Genomic DNA, 17,688 nt, shown 5'->3' on the forward strand with positions numbered 1-17,688 from the left:
TTGAAAACTATCATCTCCAAATGATCTGAAACATCCCAGTTACCTACATGAAGAGTTCATAGAATTCTGAAACTTACAAGCCTTAAAAAAAAAGCAAAACCATTTCTCAAAGGTAAAATTTTCCTGGTCTGCACTTAAGATGCCTAAAGAATAACTGCAGGACACCCTGGTGAGCAGTCCCATCCTAATCTGCATTGCTGTGTAGTTTTTAGGATCTCGTGAATGCTTGATAGAAGTTCTCTGACTCTCTTCCTCAACTTGTAGTGCATTTTCATGGTTCTGCATATTGGGAGTTCTCTGTAGCTCTTAAGAGCTATTGATATCAGCAATATATGTTTAAACTTAGTTGTCACATGCCTACTTGCTCTAAAATTCTGCATGTTCCCTCCCACCACGCAGTACTCCTTGAAATGAGCTCTCTGAAGGATGCACTTTCTGTAATGGTTTCCTGTCTGCCCTGGTTCTGCTTGAAGTCTGATTTCTGCTGGGGAAAATGGGCAGCTGCCCTGTCAGTGGATTTGAAATAGCACAGGTCACTTCATTTTGCTGTTTTCTTTCCTTTCTAAGTAGTACAGCAGGACTGAAAATGACAATGAAACTGTTCTAAAAATACCTCAATTTTCAGGGAGATTTTGGACTACAGTGTTGTTGTATCTGGATGATAAAGCATCATTTCCTGTACAAATCACAACCACAGGAGCTTGGCTGGTACTTTTACTGAATACTGCTGATTGGAAAATTCTTCTGCAGGGCATTTACAAATATAAAAATCCATACTTTATGAAGCTGTGTTTAACACTGTCTGGATGCATTAGCATATTTATTTTTTTATTTAGCAAACAGTCTCTTCTGAAGGAAAACATACATCTATAACTTTCTTCTGGCACTGACTACAAATAAACTCTTGTGTGCCTTGTTACTGTTGTGTGATGTGCCTCCAAAGTGGATTTCTTTGTGTTGAGCGCTTCTGGGGTTTATTTGCTGCTATTGGCAACGTAGTTTTCAAAAAGCTCTTGTTTTTGAGATGCTTGGTGCTAAGATCACAGAATCACAGAATGGACTGGGCTGGAGACCTTAAAGATTGTCAGGTTCCAACTCCCAGTGTTTAATTCTGATTTAAGATAGATTCTACAGACATGCTTACACAGCTACAAAGGAGTAATCGGCCAGAACTATTGCTTCCTTGGCTGCAGGTGTGTAAATGATTAGAACAGCTGACATGAAAGGCTGAAACCTGGCAGTGCAGCTAATTGCTTTAGGGAGGTGCTCTCACCAGCTGTCTTGGAAGCAGGAGCTGGAACTGTGAGAGGGGATGGGTGAGCCAAGCAGCAGACATCCCACTTCCTCTGGCGTTGCAGAGGTTTCCTAATCCCATGCTCTGAGTCCATCTGGCTGGCAGTGAGGTACACAGAGTGTGTTCTTGTGGTGCACTTTAGCAGGGCACGTTGGGAAAGCAAGATGTGTTTTCTTTTCTCCCTCAGTGCACCAGGGAGTCTGCTGCCCTCCTGAACCAAAGGCAGCACTGCCTATTGCAAATGAGGTCAAAGTTGTATATTTCTTAAGGTGGAGTTAGGTCTTTGGGTAGGAGTTGGCCTCTTCTCCCCGTGAACAGTGATAGGAAGAGAGGTGATGGCCTCAAGCTGCATCAGCAAGATTCAGGTAGGATGTTTGGAACTGTGGAGATGTGGCACTGAGGGATGTGGTCAGCAGACATGGTGGGGATGGGCTGATGGTTAGACATGATAATCTTTTCCAGGCTTTATGATTCTACTCTACGTAGCATGCACCTACAGCTGGGTTTGGTCCTAGGAGGATGAGAAGTCTGCTTAAGACTTATCTGAATTTTTATACGTGCTGTAAAATACAGTTGACCTTGCGGGGGCCATGAAGTAGGTTTGCTGCATCTTGAATCTCTCTGTAGCATTTAAATATGAAAAAACCCAGAGTGGGGCAGTTTCACAGCAAGGCTGGCTGTATCTAATCCAAAAGCCTTAGGAAAATATCAAAGATGGCACTGATGTAGGAACTGTACTTTCTTCAAAAACTGTACGTGGCCTACACACATTGTTTTCTTCTGGAGTCCAGGATGCTGTGGAAAATGTCACTTTAGACAGAGCTTGCAGTGTGATAAAACAGCATGCACACAGACTCATGAGCCTGCACATATCGTCTTCTTGGCTTAATATAGCAGTGAAATAAATATTTCCAAGGTTTTACTGGAGGAACAGATTGAAGACCAAGATAAAGAATGAGCATGTAGTGCCATTTATAGCATGCCTGAATTAAATTTCTTGTGTCTGAGCTGCCATTGGAACTGAATGTAGTAGGCTTAAATTGCCTTTGTCAACTGGGGAAGAGCTTGTGTCAGGTAGTGGCTGTTCATTTAGCCAGGCTGGGTTCTGCAATCAGCTCTCTGCAGTTGTTTCCTGGGCTCGTTGGTGTGTTTAAGGAACACACATTTGGTGCTCCGTGTGCGTGGAGGTGGCATATCTTCACACTCCTTGCTGAGGCTTAGCACTAAGCTTTACAGAGCAGTAGAAACAAAATCCCTTGACATAAGCAACCACAATTCTCCCAGGGGCGAGAATCAAATCAGAATTTCAAATCAATGTCTTGAAGTTCAGCCCCACAGAAGGGCTTGTGGCCAGGGCTGCAGTAGCTCACAGTGAAGAAATAAACAGCAGGAGGGGAGTGCAAGGGAAGCAAACAGACCTGAGGCAGGTGGAGGACAGAGGCATGCACGTAAGGTATAGAGGGGGCTATGATGGGGCAGGGTTTCCTCCCACCCAGCAAGAGAGCCCCTGGGAAGGAGCAGTGTCTGCTATGAAAGATGTTGAGTTTATTATAAAGAAAAAAGGTGAATCGGGAGCTGAAGTGACTTAAGCCTATGATATTAGCCATGCTGCAGCACAGCTGTGGTGGTGGTGTGTCTGGGAAGGAAACCAGCCCTGAACAGAGACTCTGAAAAGCATATTGCTGCTTTGAACTGGGTAAGAAATGCTGAAAGGATAAACAGAAGGGGTGAGCTTAATTTTTCAGAGATGAGACAGGAAAGCAATCCTCTTTTTCTAAGTGAGGGTTAGATCTCTTCTGCTTAATACAGAACTTCAGTTTCCAAAGTTAATTCAGTGATCTGAATACACTGGCATCCCTCTTGTTCCTGAGAGCAGATGTAGAACTGCTGGTTTTATGCTTTCCGATGACAAAAGTCATATGGTGTTTTACTGGGGTGGGGGAGGAGATATGCAGAAATCTTTTATTAACAAGTTCACACAGCTATATGACATAAACATTAAAGTTTTAAACGTTTTTTGTCTCCAAACACTGTTACCATGGCATTGCTTAAATTGCTTTATTGTTTACCTGTTACTCTGAAAGAGGAAAACTGCTTTTCTCATTTGATGCAAGTGCTGCAGTTGTTTAGTCTACAAACATCCTCAGCCTTTGGTACTCCTGAAATCCTCAGGGCTTCTGGATGCCCAGACAACCTGGAGTTATTTTTCACTCCCTCCTGAAACAGATTTAAAATGCTGTCATAAATACTTACGTTACAGATGTATGGAGTTATGTATATATATTACATATGTATTTTAATCTGCAAACAAAACCACATATAACAACACAGCTATAGCCCATTCACAGCTGGCTTTCTTATTTGTGTATTGTCATATAGACACATTGGAACAATTCTAGAAAGATATGTTAGTATAGCAGGAATATATTTTTCTACAGCAAAAATGTGAGCTAGAGGAGCTGACAATCTATTGTAGGTCTTTCTGTCCAGTTATGTCTATAATGAAAGCAATCTGTAACTCTGTACAACTCAATTTTTTTAACCTAACTGTAACTTCCTTTAACAGAGCACTTATAAATGATCTGTAGCATTGCTGACCATAAAAAATACAGTGATGGGAATGTTTGTGCCTGTTCTCACTAGAGAGTATCCACACTGTACTTATATGCGTCCCTGTGGACAACTCTGAGAGGCAGAGAATGAGATCTGCTCGGTTAACGTGTATGTTAGTGTCCTTTCTCCTGTCTGTCTCATGCTTTGAATACACTGGAACCTCAAGGAAGCACAGGATCTCTGCTCAGGACAAAACCACATTGTAATTATGCTGAGGCTAAAGACATCCCTGTAGCATCTGCTGCTGATACCTCTCAGCACTTGTACTAGGGACCAAAGATTATCTAGCATCAGAATGCTTTGCTGCTGCCATGCAAACACTGCCTGTCTGTTACACAAATAACAGCTGGTGGGCAGTTAGTGCCTTTCTGTGTATTATAAGCATAAGTTCTTATAAAACAAAATCCCAAATTGTCTGTCAGAATGCCAGTAACTGCTGTGATGCTAAACAGACTAACCAGGGAAAGAAAATAAGTAAATGGAAGTGTCTGCCAGGTAACGGAAGTGATTTATACCTTGCATTCAGTACGAAGAAATGGAGATATGAAAAACTTGTTTAGAAGTATTTGGTTGTCTGGGGAATCCACAAAAAAGTTCTTCCAACAGAAGTGAGAGCTGATGAGAAAAATCACGTGAGATGAATTACTGTGCTGTTAGAGAAATGCTCCAGCAATATGGAGGATTGCTGGAGTGCAAACTGCTGGAAAACTAAACTCTGGGAGCTCACACTGCCCTAGTGAAGGGGAAAAATACCTTCTGTAAGCCTTTCAAAAAGCTGTGTCTATTCAGTACCACAGCAGCTGTTGTTAAGGATGGAGTTCTCCAAGTCAGTCTAGTCAATAAACCAAAGACATCCCCTTTATGTAGATTTGCTGCAAGGAGAGCAGAGATCAGCATTTGCACTCATGCACTGAATCTATCCTTCCAGCTGAAGGGAATGCACTTTTCCAGCTAAACCTCCCTGGGAAAATTCTCTTTGACTGATGCGTTAAATATGTCTACACAGGGGAGGGAGTGAAGGTGCAAAGGACCAAAATGTCCTGGGAAATGAATGTGACATACTGCAAAGTAAATCCAAAGTGACTTCAGCTGTCATTATGCTCAAGCCTTTTTTTAATTAGCCTTTCTTCTGAAGTGTCCTATATACAGCCTTATACACAGATAGAAGTGCTTAAGCAGTTAGATTTAGGCTGGGAGCCTGGAATGGCAGAATCTCAGTGGCTCTGCTATCTTTAGCTACTTAAAGCAGCCTGATTTTACAACTCTCTGGCCACATAAAAACTCTTAATGGGTGTACAGATTCACATGGACTTATTGCACAGACTGCATTGCTCCTGTCCTAAATTGCCTATTCTGCACTGCCCTACCTGTAAATAATGATAAATATAAGAAGTGTTAGAATTTTGTGTCTTCAAGAGAAATTGATCTAAGTTCTTTGCCACAGGCTTTCGTAAATCTTTTATTTGAAGGTAGGATTAAAATCTTTTGAGGCTCCAAGATCTTGGCTTGTACTGTTTCATGAAGGATAGATACTCTTACCTTTCAGGTGCTTGATCAACTTCATTTGGCCTGATGATACAATGGTCATGAATTTCAAAGCTAAAAATAGGCTTGTCTTTCTCTTTTATCTCTTAGTTCTCTGAAATAGATTATGATTCAGTGCTACCTGGTGACCTTTCAAGTCAAGGTCTCTGCATGTTAAATTTGGAGATTTGGAGATCTCTCTAGTTTGAGGTTTTTAAAAAGTTAGATGTTCAGACCTTTTATTTAAAGCCCCAGGGGAGTGCTAGATAACTTTATTCTCTTTTACAACAAGGCATACATGTGCCAACTATGGAGGAGAAAAACCTGATTCTGTTTTTCCACTTCAAATAGTTTTATTAAAAATATTTACTTATTACAGAACTACTTCACATAATATGTAAAGCTATTAAAGCATTAGAGCCTGCTTCCACTTGTACTGCCATATATCTCATGTAATCAAGGAAAACTGATAGCAAATCTGTGCCATCACAGCAAAGAATGACTATCAGCTCTTGTCTATTATGACCACAGTATTAACTGCAACAAAGCAACTTGTTAGCATCTTGCTTTAAGTGCTTCTTCTGTTTTTGATGGTTAATGAAACAATTTGCCAGCTATCATAATGCAGGACATCAAAACATAAAGAATGTCTGGATGTTCAGGGACAGTTCATTAACGAGCACAATTGAGAGAAATCAGCAAAAATCTTCCTAGCTTTTTTTTTTTGTTTGTTTGTTTTTACCTTAACTGAATAACAGTTGATATTGTAAGTGCAGTCCTGCTAAGCCTGTTGTACTGCCTATTAGCAAAGCTTGCCAAGCATTTCTTTCTGAATACATGTTCATCAGTGAATCAATAATGCTTTGTGTATGATAGAAAACACCTCAGAACAATGTCTAAGCAGCTCTGAAATTAACTGTTTTGACAATACCTGTATGGTAGACAAGTAACTCTTCCATTTTAAATATGAAAGAGTCCATCCTCTTCACTACATTTTACAAAATAAAGCAAGATCATGAGCCTTGCAAAACAATTTCTTCTCAGAAGAGCTCTCTAGATGCCAAACTCATAAGCAAATCTAAAGCAATAAACAGAGCAGCCCAGCTCTGTTACTTGCCTTGGCAGAATCTGAGGAGCTGTATACATCCATTTGCCCAGAAAGCTGGAGGTGCCGAAGGCCAGATTGGATGGGCCTGGGGCAGCATGAGCTGGTGGGGAGCAGCCCTGCCCATAGCAGGGGTTGGTGCTGGTATCCCTTTCAATCCAAGCCATCCTCTGATTCTATGATTCAGTTTTTACCCTGAGATTAAATACAAGCTTCTTTGGTGTATTGTTTACTGATTAGTATAGTGCAGCTGTGGGAAAACACAGTCACTCCTACATGTGTGCTGGATGGATGTAATTCATTTGCTTATAAGTTGCATTTGCCTGCCTTGTGTGTCTCCATCTTTTAGCTGCAGAGAGGATATACTCAATGATGTAACTGCTACAGTATGGAAAAATACAGTTAGAAGAGGCACTTCTAACAAGCTGGATATAGCTTGTCCTATTTACTGAGGCTGCAGCCAAGCAAAGGAACAAAGAAACAAACAGAAAAGCTTGAAGTGTCCTGTGCCCCTTTTCAGAGCTCTGTGTTTCATGTCAGTGTCATCCTCCCTCATGTGATATACCCAACTCTTTACTTTATCCAGAGGGATTTAGGAGGCAGACAAAGAGCTTGTTGTAGCAGCCAGTGCTCCATCACACAACAGCACTGGGTGCTATCAAAGGTCAGTGTTTCTTTGAAAAGAAATTCTATAAATAAAGTCTGAACAAAACTATTATCTACAAAGATTTTTTTAAAAATAGTAACAATATGAAATTATTGTAGTAATACAGTAATATTAATGAATGGTATATACTAGTATATGCTACATAATATATAGAGTAATATTATAGCAATTCAGTAACAAAAAAGTACTGTGTACTCATGCAACAGAATGGGGAAACAAAGAGCAATATAATACAGATGTGACATTGAAAGTCACGTATTGCAAAGGTATATGCCCATATATGACTTAATACAGAAATAATGTGTTAAAGAAAGGTAGATGCATATGATCAGGATTATATCAAAGAAATGATAATAGGGAAATAACCTTACCCAATTCCCATGGCTGTATTTCAAGTAGGGTTTGGAAATTTGTTGGTGGAAAGTTCTGCATCAACACAGTTTCAGGGTCAGAAGGGTACAGTTAGATTGCCAGTCCTCTCATTATTTTAATTGAGGTTATAAAACAGCTCAAACTCTAAATGGAATTTGGTTGTGATTGCAATACCCTGTCTCAATTTAAGAAAGATAAAATGTTTATTTGTTGGCTGCTTCATGAGTTGTTTTTCTGAGTGTTCAGACCAGGGGAGCCCCAGGTCTCTGTCTTGTTCCTTGGACAGTTTCTGATCCATGTATGACACTCAGGCATCATGAAAGAGCTGGGACAAGATGGAAAGAAGTTTCCATTGCCTTAGGCTCCATCCAGTTGTGTCCCTCAGCCCATCCTGGGAGTGAGCTTGAATGCATGTGGAAGGAAGGGAAAAAGCCATGCCATGTGTCAGCAGCGCAAGCTGAGTATGCCACAGCTACCCTACCTTCTCCTGCATTGAAGAGATAGGAGAATGGATGGTACCTGGGCACAGGATGTGACAGTGGGGAAGAAGATGTGGTACTTCTGTATCACTTTCTTTCCTCACTTTTCCCCTCCTTCCTTCTGGTCCCCAGCTGTTCCCACTTTTCTGCTGCCTTTGCTGCTTGTTCAGCCTGCTGAATGGGCAGCAGCGGGAGTTACAGGCATTCTAACAGATCTGCCCCCTCCTGATACTCAGCTCCTAGGGGCACGGTGCATACTTTCCTTATGCTGCTTTGGATGTGGCCATACCATTTGCCTACCCAGGAGAAAGCAGGACTTCAATGTGCAGGTAGTGAGGACCCAAGTGGGAGCTGGCTTGGGGTACAGCAAACATGCTGGATCCTCCTGGCTGGCAGGAGCAGCGTAGGCAGTCCCATGGGTGAGCTCTGTCTGAATTGAGCTCAAAAAGTGCTTGAAAAGCTGTCAACCTGCCATGCAGATAGCACAACATATTTCCCTATAGCCAGGCTCTAGCAGACAAGCAGAGTGAGCCTGCTCCTCCATCCCAGAAACCTCCATCCCAGGGCAATAGCCAGCACTTATTAGGGTTTTACTAAGAACGAAGTTGGCAGGGACAGAGAGGCATACTGTTAAAAATACTTTTGGCAGTTAGCAGGAGAAAATACTCAAACCTACCTGACTCAGCACTCCTTGGCTGTACGGCCTTACAATAGCAGCAGGCTCACAGCTGGTATCTGCTGGGTCACCTTCTGTGAGCCCTCTGGTAAATCCCCATCTGTGGGTTCTGCACCGAATCCTGTTCAGTCCTGGAAAACAATCACGGAAAGAGAAAATAGAACTGTCCTTCCCACCCAGGAAATCACTGTCTTGAAGCAAACCCATTCTCAGTAGACAAGAGCATGGCATGTACACTGGATAATAACTGTGTCTCCCAATTATTTTTGCAAAAGTAGAGCAGCATATCTTGACCCATATTATGAGTTAAGCTCTTAAAAGGCCTGGACAGCAATTCCTTCTTAGCAGACAGCAAAATAGCAGTATAAGAAGTGTTCTGTAGATGAAAACTGTTTCTTTAAAGCTGCTTCTACAAATGCAAAGCCGACACAGTGCAATGCACAAGGGAGATTTGACCCAGGTTTGTAATTTGTACTCTTTAGATGACTTACAATAATGTTAGCTCTTAGGCTAACTCTTAGCTCTTAGGTACTGCTGCTCCTCTGTGGTAACATTTAGTGAATATTGTAAATCCTTCAGTAATTTTACAGCCACGATTATGTAATACATTTCTTTGGGGCTTCAGCTTACAGTACCATATGATTGTATCAGAATCCAAGTTTCTATAAGAAAGAAATGTGTAAGCTTCTTGCCTTTGTGAATAGCTTTAAAGGAAGAAGAAACTCTTTCAATGTGAAATTGATGGAATGTGCTATGTCTGTGAGACTGAAATGTGCCCTAAAGAGCACGAACTTCAAAATGCATTTTCATCTGGCATTCATCCCTGAATCCAGGGTCCCAGTGAAGCTATGACAACCAGCCTTGCAGAAACAATGACAAGTCAGGAACTGTGGCAAGCACTACCAACTCACTGAGTCAATGTGCCTGCAAATTAAAATAGCTGTTAACAAGTTACCATGCTGCTCTTGCTTCCTCTCTTATAAAACAAAAAGGTTCCCTTTTCTCCTGTTGTTTTCTCTGGATAAGTAGGACTACAAAAGAAGGCTCTGAGAACTTGTTGGCAATACATACCTGGCTCTGAATTCTCTTACTCAGCCATCCTGTACTGTGAATGTTGTGTAGTAAGGGGATGTAAAAATCGACCTAATACTAAGTAATTTTGAACATTTATCAACGTTGCATAGCTTGATGAAGTACTTTTTTTTTTTTTTTTCCTGGTGTAAAGAGCCCTGGCAGTACACAGAGGGATAAGGGAAAGAGCTGAATCTGTCAGGGAGCTGTGTTTAGCAGTTAAGGAGTTAGAGCTAGAAGCAGAAAATAGCTGGGAGTCTGTAGAAAACCAGAATTAATAAAGCCTATTGTTCCCTTTGGGCTAAAATGTTATCAGCCTGCTTTACTCTCAGTTTATAAAACTGTCTTGTTTCCATCTTCTGATTGCATTTATGTACTCTAACAGGAGGCATAGTCTGGCCTTTTGATATTGGTTACTATTTTCAACTGTTATCATGTAAGTATTTTTTGCCATTAGTGAAGGCTTTGAGCTTTCTTTCCTCTTTGGGCAAAGCTGTTTTAATTGACTGGCTGCTAATGAGCTAACAGTAGTTGGTTTGAGTATTAGTAATTGGACAGTGTGTTCTCAAGGGTCTAAAACAATGCCCATTACTGGTTTACTAGAAGTCACCTTGGCATGTCAATGACTGAGGGCTCTGTCCCATGCTGAACTTAACATCACCTCCACCATACTCTTGGCTTGCAGATTAAAGAAAACCTCAGTGGGGTTTCAAAAGAAAACAGAATTGAAAGTAGTCATGAGAAAGCATTATGACTTACAAATGTGAAGCAAATTAAACACGCATGTTTATGCATTTCTACTTATTTTTGCTTCCTTCTCATTAGCTCCGTTTTTGTGGTTGCTATTTCTGAAGAAGGGGAATTTAAAGAAGAGACGGGCACTCAGAATGTTATTTTAAGTAATGAAGAGAATACATTGACAAACAGTAAATGTCTTTCTGCTCGCTCACACCAAGTAGAAAGTTGGGAACCAGCAGCACAGGCCTCAACCAGATTGATTCCCTGCTTCTCTCCAGCTCGAGCTGTTGCAGCTGCTCCTCTCCTGCCTCCCCAGTGTTGTGACCTCTCAGCACCTGAGGGCATCACTGACAGCGCAGGTTTGTTGTGGTAGCTGAGGAACTTGACTTTACTGAGTCATTCCGTGTGCTGCCAACATCTCTGAAGCCAGCAACACTGCATCTATCCCAGGGCTGGCTGCCGACAGCAACCCTGGTAACCCAGCTCAGCTGTCAGGGGAGCATTTCAGAGCAGTGGATCTCTGTAAGCCCAGTGACACTAGGTGTTTACTGCTGTGACTAAGGGGAGAATGTGAATCATAAAAAGTGTTTTAAAAATAAAAGAAGAAAAAAGAAGTGGTGCATCAGTTTGGAGGAAAAGAAAAAGTCTGCGCTGTTTCTCATTGGTGCTACAGTGATTTATCTACAGCAGGTTTTGAGGGCACTTGGACATGAAGTGAATGCAACATGTAGTTGTTTGCTTTATAAGTGAGGAGCTTTTGATAATCATCTGTGCTGCAGAGGCTGCTGGTGAGTCTCTGAGCATGATTTGGGGACAAAGTTTTGGTTTTTTAATTTTTCATGCTCTAAGAGGAACTACTCAGTGCTTTTGCTGATCAGTACTTCCATCCTAAGCTGCAGCTCCATTCAGCCAAGTAATCCTGGCTTGTGTCTGCCTGAGCGTGGATGTCACAGCCTTGTGAACAAAGAAATCCCTCACTTCACTCAGCACAGCGTGAATGATGGTGCTGTGCTGAGTCACTGAGGGAGAGTGAAGGAGGAAGCCACACAGCTGAGATGTTCTCAGTGGTACCTGTTTCTGTGGGGAAACTTTGAGAGGGCACTTACTCTCAAGTCAGTCCTTCCCACAGAAATCCCATAACTCCAACATTGGGAATGGAACTAAGAGACTGTCAGACTACCTTGGGAGCTCCCTGTGGCTGCAGAGTTGTTTGACTTCCAGCTACAGAAATTTCACTAAATGCCTTAGTGAAATTAGCAAGGCATGTTAGACGTCCAAGCCTTTGGCATGTAGTTTTCATCATAACCCCTAGTATTTTTCCATAGTTTTCTACAAGCCTGTGGGACCAGATCTGCCAGCACACAAGTTGCAAGCTGTGGGTTTGCTGTAGTCCCTCATGGTAGTCTGGATGTGCTATCCATACTGCTCTCACAACTTGATCTGATGGTGGTTTTTTACTATTCCAGCTGCTGCTGTACTCTGAGCCAACGACTTCAGTGACCTCCCAGTGACGACTACAAGAAACCTTTGCTGAGTACTCAACCTGTTCCTTGTTCAATGTCATGTAAGTGTGACCATCAGACCTCTAACATGTGCAGCTATACTTTTATCTGCACTGAAGTTCATCTTACACCTTCCTAATTCCTCATCATCAATGTATCTTTTGACAACTACTTTTCAGATTTAGAGATTTTACTGCCTTTTGCAGGATCACTGGTGAAAACGTTGGCTGAAACCAGTCTGACATCCAGACATTACTGTTGACCCTTCACCACCTTGAATAGTGACAGCTACACCTTTACTTTTGCTCCTACAGCGAGGCCATAAAATGACCTATCTTCCAATCCTGTGGAAATTTAATTTCTTTAATAGTTTTTGGTGAGGAGTATTTTTGAAGAATCTTTGAAAAGCCAACTGTATGATGACTGCCAGCAATCTTTCTATAATTCATGAAGTCCTCTAAATCATCAGTGTATCAACTTACCATATGAAAACTCGGAAGCATCTCTAAGTCATATGCAGCTCTAAGTCCTCAGCAGCTTTGTGCAGGACGTAGTCCAGGTTCCCATTCCACGTAACATATCTGCCAACAGAAGGTAAGTGATAGAGATTAATTCAAAGTGCATTTTGGATATCAGTAATACAGAGCATTTTTTTTTAAGGTGGCATATTAATAAATAAATATAGTAGCTAAATAAATACCTAAATTTGTAAAAGCTGAATGTTTTAGGTCTACTCAAAAGAAAATTCCGTGGTTTCATCAAAATAGAAAACAACAATGATTGTTAAGTCAAACCAAATGGTCTTGAAATGATGTAATTTGATTTCCATATATTGTCACGTCATCTTAAATCGTTAACTTGGTTTTAAATAAAGCATTATTTTAAAATGGAAAAAGCGGCACTTCTCATCATGAAGCATTATATATTAAGACAATCTTCACATCTTAGGGGATTTTTCTATATTTGTGCTTGAAATTTTACTGGACAAATTCCTACACAAACTTGCAAGGTGGACCATTCGATCCCAAATTGTATTATCCACAAATTAACTAATTGTAGGAAATGTTTCAACTAAATTTATATTTAAATCTCTCAATGTTCAACTTTAAACAATGTTAGATATACTGCAGAATCATCTATACTTGACTGCATACGAAAATAGAATACTGCAAATAAATGCATAGAGAATAAATCAAATGCGCATGTAAGTCTTGTTTGAGAGTAATTCACACTTCTTCCTCTTGAAACTGTGTAAAAATCAGGCTGCTTTCTTCTCACACACTTACTGACACATCACTCACTGTTTCCATACTCTTAAGCTGATGCAAATGAAAATCTAACCAGTTAATTTGCAGTAATCCTCTTTTAGATATCAGTCTTCTTAAAAGCAGAATTGTTTTGTGAGAGTAAATCTGGTAGGAAACCATCAACTATTTATGAATTCCTTTTTCAAAAGACAAATGTAAATAGTGATCTGACCACGAGCCTCACGGACATGGGGAGTCAAGTCTTGTGAAGAGTAGATAACAGCAGGACAAGGGGAAATGGTTTTAAGTTGAAGGAGGGAAGATTTAGGTTGGATGTCAGGGTTCTTTACTATGAGAGTGCTGAGGTGCTGGAGCAGGCTGCCCAGAGAGGCTAAGGATGCCCCATCCCTGTAGGTGTTCAAGGCCAGGTTGGATGGGGCGCTGGGCAGCCTGGTCTAGTATTGAATGTGGAGGTTGATGGCCCTGCCTGTGGCTGGGGGCTTGGAGCTTCATGATCCTCGAAGCCCCTTCCAACCCAGGCCGTTCTGTGATTCCATGACGTTTACATGGCAGTGATGTACTCTTCCAAATTCAATGATGCACTATTGACGTGCTGCCTTGCAAACCAAAGGAATATCATTCATGAGTCAGAGAGCATTTCTCCCAGTCTCATTTCCATTACTTTCTGCTGTATTTCAAAATGAATAATCGCTTAGCTGCATAGCTTCTACTTAATATAATTACTTTTGTTGTTGGTAGGGGAGCTCTGATTTACCTCACAGAATCTTAGAGATATGTTGTACAGTACAAATATTAAAAAAAATAAAGAATCTGCAATATTACAAAATATTACTTTTGTTTGAACGTAACAACTGCTCTGGGAAAGGCAAAGTAAAATGCAATCACTCTAGCTAGATCCTGTAGTCTAAATACATTATGTGGGAGAGTAAAAGGAAGTATAATTTGTAACATTTTGTAGACAATCTTAAAATTATAACGGCTTTCTAACAGTAATTTATTGGAAAAGGGGTTTAACATAAAGCTAGTAATGACTTTAAAATAACAGGAGTGTCATGAGAGCGTAAATAAACACATTATGTGCTGGAACTGCAGTGTGGCTCCGAGAGACTTGAAGCTCTTCATTTACACATGATATACCACCTTGTATACAACTATATTTTGTTTTTGTTGCATTGCTTCAAATATATCTATTCTTTATTGTCCCTTAGAAAGCAGAAGAACCATTCTGGGACCGAGTGATCTAACTTGCAAAAATTACTTCAGCTTTTTTGTCATCTGTGAAATGAATTGGATATAGGAAAGCGTTTTATTTGCTTTGTTGTAACAGAGCCACGATTAAGATTGCATTAACACCTCATGGTGGTGCTGATCCAATATAAAGTCGTGAAGACGTACTCTGTTTCAGGTAGTAGAGCTGGCAGAAAGGCAAGGGGGTTCATGTGCAGTTGGAGCCTTGCAGCTGCTCGTAGGGCACAGAACTGCTGGTGGGGCTGAGAGCTGAGGTGTTCCTTCAGAATGGCTCCAGGTGCAGTCTCAGTGCAGATACAGCCGTAATTTCATGGGAATTCGAGCTTTGACTTGAAAAGAAGGGCAGGTTCTTAGCTTTTATATTTCTAGAGAAACATTTGGAAGTTGAACAACTAGGAGTGTCAAAGAAAAAAAAAATCACCAGACAAACTTAAAAAGTTCATTACATTACATTTTAAATCTGTGTTATTTTTTGATGCCTGAGGCTGGCAATATAGCACAAGTCTTATCCTGCTGTCAGCTCACAGATTTGACTTAAATTAGATAAAGGAGTTCAGCAGTCCTCACCAAAAAATCGTGGGGCCATCTGTTTCCATGAGTTTCTTCTAAAATTACAAAGTGCTGCCCAGCTGCAATTGGCTGATTGGTAAGGAAGGAACCGTGTGAGGGGAGAGGAAAAAGACAGCAAACATAAAGTCTCCCCAAAGTATTAGCAAAGTGTAATGAAGGTGTTTAGTTATTCTTCCAATAGAAGAGCATTTCAAAGTAATGAAGTACTTTTTCCATTAACAGAGAAAGCACACCAACCAGATGAGCTGGTTTAACTATGAAGCAGGACACTCTCTGAGATCCTCAGTTAAGATTTAAGGAAGAATGTGGGAGGAGAAGCAGATGCTTCAAGACAAGCGAAAACCATTTAGGTGTATTTCTATTAGCACAGAAGCTGCACTGCATGACTACTATGAATATAGGATATTCAAGATACGTGGTAATAGACAGGTCAAACAATGACTTCATGCAGCACAACATCTTGTTGGCTGTGCCAGAAGAACCTAAGGCACATTTCTATTGAATTTGCCACAGAGAAACAGAGAAGAAAATGCTGCAGTGATCCTAAAACCGAAGCTTCAGCTAATGGCTGCACTGAGCACAGACCAGCGGGGCTGTGTTGGGTCCCACTGCAATGATCAGTGCAGTATTATACAGCTCCATGGTAAAACAGTTGGCATAGGTTCACGACTGAATTGCTGGCGGTTAAGGAAAGGGTAGGGAAGGACATGGTTAGATAATAGCTTTTTTAAGATATCAATATAGCTTATGGGTTTTTTTAAGCTGAAATGGAAACTCGCTCGAGAAAGGAAATAATTTATAGAGCCTGATCTGTAGAAGGAATTGGTGTATTTGGCACCATGTCTAACTTGTGAAGATGTGCCATCATCCTTACATGGAATGTATTTCGTTCTCAATCCCTTGGATCTCCAAGGTGCAGGTGCCAGCTGCACAAATGCACTGAATCATTCCGTCCTGCAGGCACATTGCCCATGGGGTCGTTATCTCTCCTTGCCCAGCTGTTTCCTCAGCTTATTTAACTGCTGCACTGTATCATCAATAGCAAGTCATCCAGATACAGACAATGTGATTTTTAATTTTCTTTAACAGCTATGGTGGAGGATTACTACACTGATTGCAGGTTATAATATAACATCAGCAAACAAACCATATACCAAATCAATTATATTAATAACTGATTTCAATGGCAACTATTCTGAACCCAGTAGAGCACTTGTACCAGTCATTATTTGATGGTTTGATGATATTTCACGTTACCTTTAAAGCGGCATCAAGAAATAATGAACTGGACAACAAATGTGTTGTATTTGTCTTCAGGCTTTGCTGCTGGTTTCTTTCAGTTATGGGCATTAATGTATTTGTGAGAAGTGGGAAGGGCACAAGGGCAGATTGATAGCCACCTACTGAGCAACACCTTACAGCACAACACTGCCTTTACATTAGGTTTAAACAGCAGCTGGATAGAGAATATCATATAACACATTGCATTGCTTTCTTCATAAAGAAGGAAAATGTCACAAAACGGAGCTTTCAGTGATGACTGGATGTACCCGCAGGGAAAACGAAGGTTTACAGGTAAAAGAATGGGAAAACCTTGCATCTGTCTGCAGCTTGTGAAGAGGGATATGGCCCATATGGCCAAAAATAAGGAGAAAGGTCTTGAGCTTGTGAAGGATGGCAAAAATTGTACAGAGAGGAACAAAGGATCTGATATGGTACAAGAAAGAGAAGAGCATGGCACAGCCAGCCTGGGGATGAGCTATGTGAGAGTCCTGCTAATTCCATCAGGAGAGCTCGATTCCTGTGTTTCCACAGGTTTACATTCAACCACACATACCAAGGAGTGATCCCTGCTCTACCTTGCACCAAGTATGAGTTGTTTATTTCCTCATAAAAGCTGAAGGAATAGATATATATTCATTCATAAAGATTCATAGTTAAACTACATCTTCCTATGAGAAACAGCTACCAGATGAGGTCTGAGTCAGAGCAGATCCAGGATGGACAGGGCTCAGAGGCCACAGTGCTCACCCAGTGTGAAACACAAAGCACGCGTCACTGCAGAACAGACCTCAGCCCATGTCACCTCATCCCTGGCCTGATCTGCACCTCCTGACATTCAACAAAGAAACAATTTTTGGAAGGCATTCTCCAGATATACTGCCAACGATACTTGGCAGGAGATTAGCTCCCCATAAGGAACAAAGTTATACATTTAAGAAGGAAATAAAGAAATCTTTCTCCCCTTACTCCATTTCCCTCCCTCATTCTAATTAGAAGAACCAATTTTCCTTTGGCTCACCAAGTGGCACCTGGCAGGGACGCAGAACTGAAGCATTTAATTCTCCAGGCAGCAACTGCACTTCCCAGGCTGCTTTCCAGTGGCCTCTCACCCATCTTAAGTGCCAACAAAGGACTTCTCTGAAGTAAGATGTTGTCAAGCACAATACACAGCCTTTCTTTTAGCAACACCCATGTGTTAGTTCAGTGCTGGGGGGGTAGGAGGAGGAACATGCTTAAACTCATCCATCTAGCTTAAATCTATATCCCCTGCCTTGACA

The 17,688-nt window shown here is 41.1% G+C and overlaps 2 long non-coding RNA genes across 3 annotated transcripts in view; one reads left to right on the forward strand and one right to left on the reverse strand.

Moving 5' to 3' along the window:
- The window catches only part of LOC107310865, a 32,531-nt gene that overhangs the window by 12,850 nt on the left and 1,993 nt on the right, over positions 1 to 17,688 (reverse strand). The window contains exons 2-5 of one of the 2 annotated variants that reach the window (XR_001553782.2): positions 14,705 to 14,886; positions 12,524 to 12,622; positions 8,731 to 8,861; positions 3,364 to 3,511 (exon numbers count right to left, since the gene is read on the reverse strand). This is a non-coding gene — a long non-coding RNA (uncharacterized LOC107310865). The remainder of the gene's footprint in view (positions 1 to 3,363; positions 3,512 to 8,730; positions 8,862 to 12,523; positions 12,623 to 14,704; positions 14,887 to 17,688) is intronic. The other variant, XR_001553783.2, reaches the window with a different exon arrangement.
- On the forward strand, positions 1,061 to 12,524 carry LOC107310866. The gene is made up of 3 exons (XR_004306614.1): positions 1,061 to 1,659; positions 12,006 to 12,103; positions 12,248 to 12,524. It is a non-coding gene; the product is annotated as an uncharacterized LOC107310866 (long non-coding RNA).

Source organism: Coturnix japonica, chromosome 3, assembly GCF_001577835.2.
Source record: "Coturnix japonica isolate 7356 chromosome 3, Coturnix japonica 2.1, whole genome shotgun sequence".
NCBI classification, from domain to species: domain Eukaryota; kingdom Metazoa; phylum Chordata; class Aves; order Galliformes; family Phasianidae; genus Coturnix; species Coturnix japonica.